The 14,429-nt window shown below is 40.9% G+C and overlaps 1 protein-coding gene and 1 long non-coding RNA gene across 8 annotated transcripts in view; one reads left to right on the plus strand and one right to left on the minus strand.

Annotated features, from left to right (window-relative positions):
* PHACTR2 (phosphatase and actin regulator 2) overlaps positions 1 to 14,429 on the minus strand; it is a 240,027-nt gene that overhangs the window by 121,500 nt on the left and 104,098 nt on the right. The window lies entirely within an intron of this gene.
* LOC141258233 (uncharacterized) lies at positions 1,697 to 11,463 on the plus strand. The gene is made up of 3 exons (XR_012318248.1): positions 1,697 to 1,796; positions 9,613 to 9,702; positions 11,329 to 11,463. It is a non-coding gene; the product is annotated as an uncharacterized lncRNA (long non-coding RNA).

Below are 14,429 nucleotides of genomic sequence, written 5' to 3' on the forward strand. Positions count from 1 at the left end.
TGTCTATTGATCTACTGGAGTATTTGTGATCAGTCACACAGGAAGGCTTAGGCTATGTGCCCACGTAGCAGATTTGATGCGGAGCGTTTTTGCCTCTCTGGCAGAAAAAAAAACGCATGCAGATTTACATGCGTTTTTTCTGCCAGAGAGAAGCGTTTTTTCAGCGTTTTTACATGCGTTTTTTCAAGCAGTTTTCCAAGCGATTTTGAGCATCACTTGGAAAGTGCTTGACAAGTTGGTCACACAATATAAGTCCATGCAACCGGCATGGATTTATAATGTGTGAACAACTGATGCTTTAAATGCAGCATGAACAGTAAAAAAAAAAAAAGAGAATTAAAACGTTAAAAATAAAAAAAAAACCTGTATACTCACCTCTCCGGTCTCCTCCAGTCTGCTCCCGGCGGCGTCCACTCTCCTCGGCGTCCCGCAGTGTACTGTCAGGACCTGCGGTGACGTAATTTAGTCAGCTGATGGACACACGACCATCACCTGACCGCCGATGTCAGCGGTCGCGTGACCATCAGGTGACTAAATGACGTCACCGCAGGTCCTGACAGTACACCGCAGGACGTCAAGGAAAGAGGACGTGGCCAGGAGCAGACCGGGGGCCGCCGGAGAGGTGAATATACAGGTTGTTTATTTTTAACTTTTTTATTTCTTTTTTTCACCGCGTGGTAGCCGGCATGAAGAGGAGTTGTAGTCTCCTCTTCATCCCGGGTACCACACGCACCGCGATTACGCTGCAAATTCGTGGCCATTGAATTTAATTGAAACGCAGCAAATCCACATATACCTGCGGGTTTGCTGCGTTTCAATGTTCTTCAATGGCCGCGAATTTGCAGCGTAATCGCGGTAGAAATGTCATGCTGCGTTTTGCAACGCAATGCGAATTTGGCACATCATGTGCACAGCACATCCGAATTCACATTGCTTTGCATGGCAGACTGTTTTACAAGCGTTTTCGCAGCCGTAAAAACGCCGCAAAAATGCTACGTGGGTACTTAACCTTACAGACCAAAATAAGAATCTAAAAACACTGTCATCCGCTATCCAAGATACGGACAGTAAGTACTGGTTTGTTTTTTTTATAAGGTTTTCCAGTTTTGTTTTTTCATTCTTCACTCCATTCCACGCTCCAGCAAAATGTAACTTAACTAAGAGCACAAAGTCTGAAAAAGGTGATCTGCAATCCCTGGAAAAAGTAAGAGAATCCCCACACTAGAGAGGGTGGTCACCCAGCTTTTTATACCTAGAAATCATAAATATGAAATGAAACTATGTTTTTCCACTACCACCACCGCCAATGTTTTGCAGGACGACTTGTAGTTTTTAAAGGCTTTATTAAATTTACCATTTTAGGTTTTGGAAAATGGGAAAAATAATCTTCATGGGTTACGATGGAAAGAAAAATAATTCTGCTTTTGTATTTTGGGGTATCTTCTACAGCTTTCACAACAAAGTAAAAATTGCATCAAAAGGGTTTTTCAGTTTTTTTGGAAAACCGCAGTCCCGAGATGCAGTTAGTTTTAAAATAAGCAATATGCTTTACTTGCCCTCACTAGATTCAGCACTCAGCTACTGATCCCGGTGTCTGTTATTGTCTGCAGCGGTGACATCACATAGACAGTGCTGAAGTCAATCAGTGAGATTCAGCGGCTTTGCCCAAGTAGACGACAAGTTGCTCAGAGCAGCTGAGGTCATCAATTGGCTGCAGAGCTGTTGACGCGACATCAGTGCTGTATACAACAAACACCGGGAGCAGCGGCGGAGACTGCGTGCTGTAACCGGGGAGGGTGAGTAAGCAAATTTGTCTTTCAAAACAAACTGCAGCTGGAAGTCAAGGGTTTTCCAAAACCAGAAAACTTTTGTTGCTGTTCACTACAATGCCAAAGTTATATACGGTAGTTAATTTAAAGGAGTATTCCCAACTCCAAGATCCTCTCAATATGTAGTAGGTGTAATAATAATAATAATAATATTAGCAAATACCTCCAATTAGAAATTTAGTATAGTATTTTTGATTCGCTATCTCTCTTACCTCATGTGCAGGCATTGCTGGACCTTGGGTATCCATGGTTACGTCCACTGATAAAGTCACAGTTAGTTAGCTAGCTGCTAGTGGTCACAACCATGGATACCTAAGGTCCTGCAATGCCCGCCCGTGAGGAAAGTGACATAGCGAATCAGAAAACCTATACTACATTTCTAATTGTAGATATTTGCTAATATTATTATTACACCTACTACATATTGGGATAGGATCTTGGAGTTGGGAATACCCCTTTTATCTTGTAAAAGTAGTAAAACATTAAAAAACCTGGTTTACAAAAATAAAAAAAATTGGATTATATTGCCAGATTCAGAAGAGCAATAATGTTTTTATTTTCCACTATTCTGATTCTTCTATTGACTGCGGCATAAACGTGTTCCCAAGGTTTCAGCTAAATTTCTGCAGTCACTATATGCCTGCAGATTGCACACTGTCAGGATTCCGCTCAGTAGCCTGTTCCAGCGTTTGTCACCTGACTAAGTATTTGACAGTCAAGTGCTGACTAGCAACTTTTCCTCCTTCTCTCAATATTCTATTGCAATAAGTAATGGGAAGCTAGCATACCTGCAGTTATGTGATGACTGCTCAAGTAGGCAACAGAACAGAATCCTGACAGTATGCAAATGCACATGTCAGGATTCAGCAATCTGGAGTCAGATAAAGCAACAACAGAAATTTAGCTTAAGCATGTAAAATCCTTTTCAACTTCAGGAATCTAACCTACCTACAATTGCACTAGTTACACGAGAGTGTCTGCTGTTTAAGAAGACTGGAACAAGTTGTGAGCCCATTCCATACCTCTAACAACCATATAATTGTGTACATCATTGGGAAATGATTTGTATAATATCTTTGATTTACATATTATCTTCTAAGTAAAAAAGCTGGGTGACAATCCTCTAAAGTTACTCAAAATGTTCTAAAAAATATATAGGCAAGGCAGCACAACAGTTCCCCTAGTGAAAAGAAGGATCTAGCAAAAACAGGTTCCAACATGCCAAATTGTGGGTAATAAACTAGTGTTAAAAGAGTTTGGCAGGGCCCTAGTACTTCATCCCCGCAGAAATAAACAACCAGACTTGGTCAAAGCTGACTATTTGTGAGAAAACAGACATTCTAACATGCTAAAGTATTGAGCAAAAATGTATTGCCCCTTCATTGGCTAAATGGAGCCAACTCATCTTAGGCATGTTTACAGTATTTTGTAAAAAAAAAATAAAAAAAAAAAACACCTGAAAATTGCACCAAAAGAAACGCTAACAAACAAAAAAATGACTTATGGAAAACACCCATGAAAAACAAATAGGTCAGGAAACGCTCACAAAACGTCAACAAAAACGTTTCAGGATAATAAAAAAAAAAAGCACCAACAAAACACCAAAGACAAAGAGCAATTCCCAAAGACTCTTCTGCTTGAAATTTGAATATTTTTGACAACAGAAAAAAAAAAAGTACTATGAACATATCCTTAGGATATTTGCACGCAGAATCTTTCTGCACAGTATTTGAAGTGGTAACTGAGCAAAATCTCCATGTTGTTGAGAAATTCTGAGTTTTTGAGGAAAAATTTGGAGAGGTCCACTCAGTTTCTTCTCCAAAAGTTCCTAAAAAAAAACCTTAATGTGCACAAACCCTTAGGGCATATGCACAGAGATTTTTTTTGAAGAGTTTTTGTCCCTACAGCCATTTTTGCAGTCATCTCACTGGACAATGCCTAGTTTGGAGCGGATTCAATCAGGAGATGCTTCAAAGAAGTGACATGAACTTTATTTTCTCCCATCAGGTGTTTTCAAATCCTGAAGCAGAAAAAGAACAAACACTTAAAAGTCTGAACATATTGACTGAAAAGTGGTTTTACTTTAGAAATGAATAGGGAGAGTCTTTCAATAGTTTAAGGGCATGTCCCCACGATCAGGAACCAGCATCCGAAATGGTGAGTTTTACTGCCACACTTGTTTTGTCAGTACATGCGGATCCACCACATGTTAGGACATTCAATTGGTCAAAATCTGCAGCTAAGACTTGCGTCTCTGCTACAGAAATTGACATGCTGCGGTGATGTTACAGCAAAGTAGATGGGATTTCTATTAATCCCATGTCCACTATGCGTCTCTGTGCACCTGCAGATCACCCGCGGAAACAGACATGCTGCGTGTTTTATCAGATCCGCAGCATGTCAATTTCTCTTGCGGGTACGCATGTGTATTTTCCCTATAGACCTAACGTCTATGAGGAAAATCCGCATGTGAACGAAAAAAAAAGGTGTGGCTGCTCATTTGCAAAAAGAGGGCGAAAGCGATACGGTTGTTCTGCAGGGGCTCCTCATTGTGGAAAAGTACCCTAACAGATTTTTCAGACGTTTTCTGTGCAAACTCGCTCCAAGAAGATCCTCAAAAAACTAATTGTGCACATTACCTTATAAAAGTTAAGTTCCCACATTACGTTTTTGGTGCTCTTGACGCAGCATCTTATAGTTCCAGCAAAGTGAATAGGATTTATAGAAAGCTCATGTCCACTCTGCTTTTTTTATAGCACAATGTAAACTGACCTGCGGTGTGTTTTTGAAATCCGTGTGTTTGTCAATTTCTCTTGCGGGTACATTGAGTTGTGTGTGGATTTTCCCCACAGAATTGCATTAGGTGCAGAAAATGCATATGTCTTTTTAGTGCATTTATGCATTTAATCCACACATGACTGCATCAGTAAAGTTGCCAACGCCAAATACTTCATTGTTTCAAAAACGAAACTCCTAAAACATAAAACACACCAAAAAGACACGAATCACAGCGTCAAAAAAACACTCAAAAACGCAATGAAAAAAAGTAACCTAATAGGTGCAGAAATGCTGCAAAAAAATCTGTAACACCTTGTGGGAACATAGCCTAAGTACCTTATGCACACATGCCCACAAGAAAGGTAAATTTGATCGGACATTATGAATCACGGAGAAAAAATAAGTAAATAAAATACAAATGCAGTTTTTACAAAAAAATATATTGTAATTATAAAAATTGTGTGAAAAACTCAAAACACGGCAGTTTCATGGCCACATTACAACACTGCTTTGGCTTAGGTGGCTTTTTTGTCTATTCTCTGTATTCCATATGTATAACGGTTTTCTCCCTCAAAAGCAATGCTACTACCCAGGCTCTCTATGCATTGGGCTCTGCTGATTATAGATGACATAAGAAGACCCCCACACACACACAGATGAAAGTCGGCTTAATGTGTCAAATTCAGTGGGAATAGAGGACAATCTAATGTGTGCGAGATATCCCAACTCTCCGCAGACAGATGAGCTCAGGGAAGAGATGGATCAGGCCACTTGAATTTCATGGCTGATCCTTTTTTCTTTTTTTCCCACAGAGAAGATAAGCCGCTGGCAGGAGATTTGGACCTCAGCTTTCTCCTTTCTCTACAATGAAAACACATGAACCTTCCACGACAGTTATCTCAAGTATATGGCCATCTTGAAGGGGTTTACTGGAACTATTTTTTTTTTCTCAGGCAGGTACTTGAAGAACTGACAGGCAGGTAGTTGCTAACTACCTGACTGCTCTTCCCGCCACTGGCTCAGGCAGTTTCTGCAGCGGCAATTCCGCTCCAGAAATGCTTAAAAAACGCTTGGTAGAAGGCCTGCCATGTTCCCCAATGATAATCCGCATGTGCTGTGCACATGCTGCGGAAATTTCCGCTGCGGAGTATCATTGCAGAAAAATCCGCAGCACTACCAATTATTTTGCGGATTTTCGCGTTTTAGTCATGTGACGGGTCACGCGACCGCTGACGTCGGCAGTCGTATGGCCTGTCACGTGACTAAATTACGTCATGGAAGGTCCTTTCACACCACCGCGAGCCGTACAAGAGACCGGATGCAGCGGAGAAAAGACCGGGGGTCATCAGAAGGTAATTATAATTATTTTTTTTTATTTTTTTTTTTTTTACCATTTTTAATCTTTTTTTTCAACTATTAACTTGGTCACGGTATATAAATCCATGCCGGTTGCTGTTTGCATGGATTTATATTGTGTGACCAAGTTGTAAAGCACTTTCCAAGTGATGCTAAAAATCGCTTGGAAAGCGTTTGACAACCCGCATGTGAAGAACGCTTCATTTCCGCTTGTCCCTGGCAATAAAAACGCATGTAAAATCTGCATGCGTTTTTTTCTGCCAGGGAGATGCAGAAACGCTCAGGAAAAATCCAGAGCATTTCTGCATCGTGGGCACATAGCCTCAGAGTGATCACAGACCGTTCCTCCCGGCAAGTCTGTTGCTTCAGTTCAACAGAGCAGCTCTTCCTCCTCTCTAGTGAGAGGAGGCGTGACTGCCGATGTAAAGCTGATTGAGAGCTGGCTCGCTGCAGTCATGTAGCAGGGAGCAGACTGCCAATCAGCATAACATCGGCAGTCACGCTCAAGCAACTGAACAGAAGGGAAGAGAAGCAACAGCAATGTCAACGAGACGATAGTGGAAGCTGCAGAACCTCCGGCATGAGTGATCTGTGACCGCTCTGAGCCGACAGAGATCGGTGCCGGGCACAACAGGTAGTAAGCCTGTAAGCTCTTAGGCCCATAAGAAAAAAATAAAACGGTTCTGGATAACCTCTTGCCATCAACAGCAGAAGCAGGTCTATGTGCTCCCGGGATTTGTGCAGCCCTGCTGTAACTTGAGAGAACCATACAATAAGGAAAGTAAAGTATTTGCATATTTGACAATATAACTAGATATGTGCGTAAACTGAAATATGTTATTGAAAACGTGAACCAATACTTTAACCATAGATTTCCAGGCATTTCTCCTTTCATAGCACATGTGCTATGCCAGGGAAGTCATCTGCATCTGTTACAACACACAAGAGCCAGGTGGCTTAGTTCACACCAAAAAGACAGTATCTGTAGTGTAGCAATACCTTCATACAACACATTTGTGTACGTCTAGCAATCACAACATTTTTCACATGTGAATATCTGGAAGAAGTACAGTCATAGTAGTAATCAGTCATAGGAGAAAAACATCAAAAATAACAGAAGAGACAGATTCGTGACATGACCGATGCCAACAGCCCCCGACAGACCACACAATATAATGGGATCATCTTTCCGTAATGGGCATAGCAAATTTAGATTACGAAAAATCAAACTATACTGTGATAGAATCTACAACAGTGACTCTCAACAGAACTTTTGACGCAAACAAATTAAGGAAAGTTCTTTTTCTAACAAATGTGAAAATTTCAATATTTAATCTTTATTCTCAGCCACGTTTAGAGGAAGAGCACCCAGATTTTTAAGTCTAGGAAATACAGAAATCACAACTACAACACAAAACAATGTTTGTTCAGGCCACTCCCACCACGGCAAGTTTTCTCTTTTTCACTTTTCCATTAGTGCCTCACAAGAGTTATATAATATGCAAATGTTAAAAAAAAATAAGCCTAAAGGAAAATAAAAGTTCAGTTTTACAGGTAAAAAAATTAAAACGGGTTTTGCCACAGGAGACCCTTTCTTTCTTAGGCTACGTTCTCATGATGAATATTTGGTGAGTTTTTGATGTTGCAGATTTTCTGCACCCATTAAGTAAAATAGGTTACTTGCATTTGACACCAAATACTGATCATTTGTAATGTAGCCTTAGGGATCTTTTCACATGTCCGTGTTTCCAGTACGTGTGGTAACAGTTTCCACGTACTGAAGACACTGAAAAATGCAGACCCATTAAAATCAATGGGTCTGTGCACATATCAGTTTGTCCGTGTGCTCCACACCTTGACATGTTCGTTTCTTACAGATGCACGGTCCTCAAAACGTACCACATGGATGACATCCGTGTGTCATACATGTGACACGTACCGGCGCCTGGGAATCTGTGTACAGTTAGCAATGTTCCCAAGCGCCGGTGCTGAACACTGCCCTCATCATGGTTCCCTGCCGGCGCTGCGATCAGCACCAGCAGTGACAATGATGAGGGTAGTAGTAGTCTGCTCCAGCAGTGTCCCTGTGTAAAAATAAGAATAAAATAAAATCCATATACTCACCTGTCCAGCGATGTTCCCCACTGTAATCCTCTGACGCCGAGGAGCTGGGTAGAAGGAGCCGCGCTCAGTGAGTGACAGGACATCGCTCCTGAGCTCAGCTGAGGCCCGCTTGCTGCAGTGGCTCATTCTCCCCGACTTCTGTGTCAGCGGTCGTATGGATACAGCAGGGGACATCTCTGGACAGGTGAGTATAAGGATTTTATTATTTTATTCTTACTTTTACACAGAGACTCTGCGGGAAAAGACTACTACTACCCTCATCATTGTCCTTGCTGGTGCTGATCGCAGCGCCGGCAGGGAACCATAATGAGGGCAGTGCTCAGCACCCGGCGCTTGGGAACAGCGCTAACTGTAGAACTGATTCCCAGGCGCCGGTATGTGTGATCCTGATGTGGCATGCGGTTGTCACACACGGACACAGATATCTCAGGTACCGGAAATATACGGACGTGTGAAACCGGCCTAAAATTGTGGTTGCAACTGAATCAGGGCTGTGGAGTCGGAGTCCGAGTCCATTTTGGTGGAGCTGGTATAAAATGGACCAACTCCAACTGCTAAAATATATAATAAATTGGGTACAGTAGTTCAATGCAGTTTGTGGGCAATATTTTTTTCATAAGAATTTGGGAAAGTTATGAAAGGTCTTAGAAATGTCTGTCCTATTCCTGATCTAAGGGTCTAGACTTTTAGCTGAGATTAATCTGTGCTACAGTAAATTTATCACTTAAACATGAGCCATGTATGAGGGAGTCGGAATCGGAGGTTTGGCTTGCAGACTCCACAGCCCTGAACTGAATATGCATGTGTGCTGCAATCCCCTTCATTTCCTATAGGACTCATGGAGACAGCCAAGTTCATTCCTGAGTTATCTTAATCTGTCTTAGGTTAGGTTCCCATGATAAGTTTTTGATATTATTTTTGCACACGTTGAGTATTTGGCGAGTATTTTACCTCAGTATTTGTAAAAACACATGTTTTTAGTTCATTTCTGCTCCGGAAAGAAACTAAAGATGCATGTTACCCACTCATGACTGTATCAATAAAGTTTTGTCAAAGCCGAATACCAGAAAGTATCAAAACAGAGCAGCTTTATATAAAAAATGACATACCAACAAGATACAAAAACCGTAGTATCAAAAATGCAATAAAATAAAAAGCACTGTGGGCATGAGATTTCTATAAATCCCATTATTTAGCTGAAACTGTAAGTTGCTGTGTTTTTTTGCGCAGTGAAAAATACACAGCATCAAAAGGGCACCAAGAACTCATTGTGGGAACTTACCCATATAAAGTTATGTGCACTATTAGTTTATTGAGGAGTTTTTTGGAGCGGGTCTGCTCCAGAAAATGCCTGAAAACTCTCAAACATTTGAAAGACTCTTCCTAATTATTTCTATCGTAAAACCACTTTGCTGTCAATATGTTTAGTCTTTTGAGTGTTTTTTTTTTTCTGTCTGAAAAGAGACAAGAAGGTGCATATTACTTGTTTGAAACATCTTCTGATTGACACTTCTGGTTTATGCAGAGTGCAATGTGACCTATAGAGTCTCAAGAGCAGTGACGTCACTGAGAAGAGGAGCGGAACAGCGCTGGACACTGGAGAAGAGAGTAATCCGTGAGTGTATTGACATTGACAGTACACTACATACACATATGCACAGGGTTAGGGAAAACTTCATGGGAGGGCTACTTTAACCCTGAACATCTCCAATTTACAGACTGTGCACAAACTTTTACAGTTCGCTCTTCTGCATTCCAAGCATCAATGGATGCAGTCTCCTCATGGCAGTACATGCTCACCTCAGCCGACCTCTACATGTAGAGGGGAATCACAGCGCACAGAACATTACACATCTCACAGGTACTCTGCACCAACATACACAGTGAAAGTAAGTCCTACACATTCCCTAGGGTGCTATAGATGTAGAAAAGGTTGGTGATGAAGTGTGAACTAAGCACACCTTTATCTATTGAGCACCAAGTTATCCAGTATATAGACGTAGTGTGGAATGAGAACCTGTCAGCTAAATCATGCTGCCGAAACCATGGGCAGCATGAATCAGACACTGGCAGCATTACTGTAGGCATGTATGTTTTACTCTATGGCCAGAAAATATACTTTAAAAATAGCCTGCCAAAGACAATGCATGTTGGCTGACCAGTGCAAGGCTGGAACCTTGCAGCTTCCCCCCATCCTGATCAACCTCTCAAGATTAGATAGATAGATAGATAGATAGATAGATAGATAGATAGATAGATAGATAGATAGATAGATAGATAAACACACAATGAGAGACATGTCAGTCTAAGGTAGTGTTTCCCAACTCCAGTCCTCAAGAGTCATGTTTTCTGGATTTCCTTAGTATTACCCAGGTGATGGAGTTATCACCTGTGCAATACTAAGGAAATCCTGGAAACACGGCTTGTTGGTGGCTCTTGAGGACTGGAGTTGGGGAACACTGGTGTAAGGCATCTTTCAGACATCTGTGTTGCGAGTACATCTTCTATCCGCATTTTTCATGAATACAACATGTAACCATTGTAATCTAAGGGGCTGTTCACAAAATTTATGGGATTTATAGAAATCTCATGCCCACAGTGCTTTTTATTGGGTTTTTGATACCAACAAGATACTGCAGTTTTTGTATGTCATGTTTCAAATAAAGCAGCCTTGTTTTTGATACTTCCTGGTATTTTGCTTTGACAAAACTTTATTGATACAATCACGAGTAGGTTACATGATTTTTAATTTCTGCTCCAGAAAGAAACTAACAAAACAAATGTTTTTTTTTTTTTTTTTTTACCTGCATCTCTTCCATATCTAATGTAATTCTATGGGGAGAATCTGCATATAAAACTCAGCATACCTAAAGGAGAAATTGATATGTTTTGGATTTCAAGCACGCACCGCAGGTCAAATTACACTGTGTAAAAAAATAAGCACATTGGGCATGAGATTATATTATATAAATCCCTTCTGCATACTGAAGCTGTAAGATGCTGCGTTTGTGAGCAGCAAAATTACGCAGCATCAAAAACTCAACATGTGTACTCGTAAGCCAAAACCAGGAGTGGATGAAATGCAGAAGTGGTGCACGTTTCGATTATAACTTTTCCACTCCTGATTTTGGTTTACAAATACTTATGTAAAATACTGACCAAATACTGAATGTGTGCATGTGACCTATGGACTCATTCAAACGCCTATTACCACATTCAGGTTCTGTTTGTTTTTTCACAGATAGAACAGTACCCATTATAGTTTATGCGGCATCTTTTTGTGGACATAGTAGCCAGGGAAAAAAAAAAGACAAGTTCGCCTTCAATCCTAGACAAGCATCGAACTCATCCATTTATACTTGTTCATGAAAACATGGTGAGCATCCTAATTGTGTCAATTTTTCATGTGTTTCTTTGCTGGGAGAAGCTTGAGTAACCTCCATTTGTTTTTCATACAAGAAAAATGATGAAACTTTGATGGCAACAATATGACACACTAACCAAACACTGATGAAAGTCAGATCTAAAACACATATGCAAAAAACTGTTTTTCATCAGACATTCATTGATGTTTGAATGAGGCCAAATGCCTGTTGACGTACCTGCGGAAATTAGGAGTGGGGATTTAAAAAATAATAATTACTATATATCTCTCTGAAGCTTCAGAGGCTCCCATTGACATGCTCTGTATTACATAGTCCCCTACAATGTCTTGTCCAAGTCAACACTGCAGCCTCTGAAGGGCTCAGAAAATCTGTAACAACTTTGTGCTCCATCTACATCGGAAATTGACAAACAAAACGTAATTAATGCACCTCAGTTCATTTTCTATTGAACCATCATTTGATACCACATTCTGCTGCAGATTTTCTATCAGAAAGTCCTAACAGAATATCCATAGAAACTCCAGTTTAAGACCAGGATTGAACCTTGTATCCAAACTGTATAGATCAGGAGAATTTTCCATCGTATGCCTAGTCCAAGGGTCAGAAAGTTGCGGCAACCTAGCAGTTGTGAGGCTACAACTCCCAGCTTGCTCTGACATGGGCATGTGTGGAGTTGTAGTTTCACAACAACTGGATCGCCACAGATTGCTGATTACTGGCCTCCACACTGCAGTATGTTTCCACGCCAAAGGTGTGATGCATCAATATAGAAACATATAGTCGTCTACATTTTTTATCCCATTGAAATAAAAGTCACACCGACATATCAGGCTCATGGATACCATAGATCCGTCAGGTAAACAGACCCTTTTTTTGCATGAACTAAGAACTTTCCCAACACATACGCTGAATGTAGGACATAAACAATGTATATACTGAGTATTTCCTATTGTTACAGTCATCGTTTCTTAAGTGCTGAAAGTCCAGTCCTGTCAAGTGAATACAGGAAAACCTTTCCCAATGGATTCTTTTTCTGCATACAGCAGTCAGTACTCAATGTATTATGACTATAAAACTGCACAGTCATGTTATGCCTGTGCGAATGCAGCCTTTCAGAAAATTCTTGTCCACAGGCGCAATTATAGAAAAAAAAAAAAAAAAGTGCTTTACTTATCGTCCCTGGGTCCAGTGCTAATTCTCTGATAGCAAGGCAGCCAGTCACTGAGCCCAGCGGCTCTGGGTGGGGTGTTAAAGCTATGTGCTTACGATCAGGCTATAGCAGCGTATTTTCACTGTGTCCGATCACGTAAGTAAATCTGCATGTGTTCAATGATGAGTTACCTCATGCTGTACATTCTATTGTGGAAATTTCTGTTGCGAAGACTGTCTCCTAAACAGAATTGACATGCTGCGGCTCATAAAGCCGCGCTGCGGGTGAGTTTACGCGGCGTCAAGTAGAAGCAGAGATTTCTATAAATCCATCCACTGTGCCTCTACTGTACAACGCAGCGTTTTGGACGCAGCGCAGGTGAGCTGCGTCCAAAACACTGCAAATACTGATCGTGGGCACGTACCCCAAGTGTTCATGGGCAGAGCTGCTAAACTCAATGATTGGTAGTATCTCGGTTAACATAACAGCGCGAAACCCGGGGACGGTTAGTAAAGAGTGGTTTGTTTTTGTAACAAACTGAACCCGGGGACCAAGATTTCCTGAAAGGGGCTTTAAAGCTGCATTCACATATTGTTGCCAAGTTGCAAAAATACGGTGAAAATGTAGTGTTTTAAAAAAAATTTTACAGTAAAAACACTGCAGCTTTACTTTGATCGCTGCAGATAAATGCAGTGTTATTGCAGCCAGCATAAGGCCCATATACGTGGTAAACTATGGCCAATAACTAGCTGAATGAGCATTGATCCGAAAATTCATTCCAGATCATGTAAACATGGAGAACAAAAGCTTGTTTGTGGTTTGATCATGTAAAAATCATTGTCGGCAGCACATCCCTTTGTGCAATTACAGAGAGTTTGTGCTACCATTCATAAAGAATCCGTAGGGGAACAAATAAATATTCATCCACATATACTTCAGAGTATTGCTGCATGTAAATAGCCCCATTTGCTTCTTTCATCGGCGCTCTTTATGCTCGCGGCGTACAACAAGGTCCAGCTGAGGCCACCAATAAGTGCATAAGTTTGCTGTAACACTAAATTGTTACCTGTAAACTCATCCGCTCACTCCCTCTGCGAGTGGGCATAGCTGCACTACAACATGTGAACACAGCCTTACAGGCAGATTATTTGCTTATGTAAACATTTATTTTTTTTTTTATCATTTCTCTTTTTTGTTTTGTGAATGCACATAAGATACTTTGTTACTTTCAGAAAGAGCCCTCATAAGCGAATTTCAGCACTTCAAAGCCTACAAAGAACATTTCAGCTGTTGCTATTCATTTTACTGCCAAATGGCGACTTCCTTCCTTTTATTTAGAAAACATAATACATTGTTCTGCAACCATCAGAACGCCTGAGAATGGCCCCAGAAACATATCTGCTACATATTGATGTCATGATCTGCAGTGGACAGGAAATCTAGCAGTGGAGATCAGAAGTGATTGGCGGAAAGTTCAGCGAGAGCTCTAGCACTCTGCTCACATGCACAGGGAAGGCAACCCTGAGCCTCACAGCAGAAATAGGAGTGATAGATGTACAGAGTAACATGCATATGGCAGCCATACACAGCAAGTAGTGGGCCACATTCCTGGAATCCTCTATGGATGCTATTAACACCTTATCACCTGTTGTTCATAAACACCAAGCATGTCCAATAAAGTGATCAGTTTTCTTCTTTCTACAGTCTATTGTTTCCAGCAAGGTACACAAGTAATAACCAGGAATGACTGCGGGACTGACACAAATATGTTTCTTTTTTTCCTGCAGGATGTGACTGTGCTCATCT

Source organism: Phyllobates terribilis, unplaced genomic scaffold (genome assembly GCF_046119375.1).
Source record: "Phyllobates terribilis strain yellow unplaced genomic scaffold, ASM4611937v1 Scaffold_3__8_contigs__length_932513732, whole genome shotgun sequence".
Taxonomy (NCBI): domain Eukaryota; kingdom Metazoa; phylum Chordata; class Amphibia; order Anura; family Dendrobatidae; genus Phyllobates; species Phyllobates terribilis.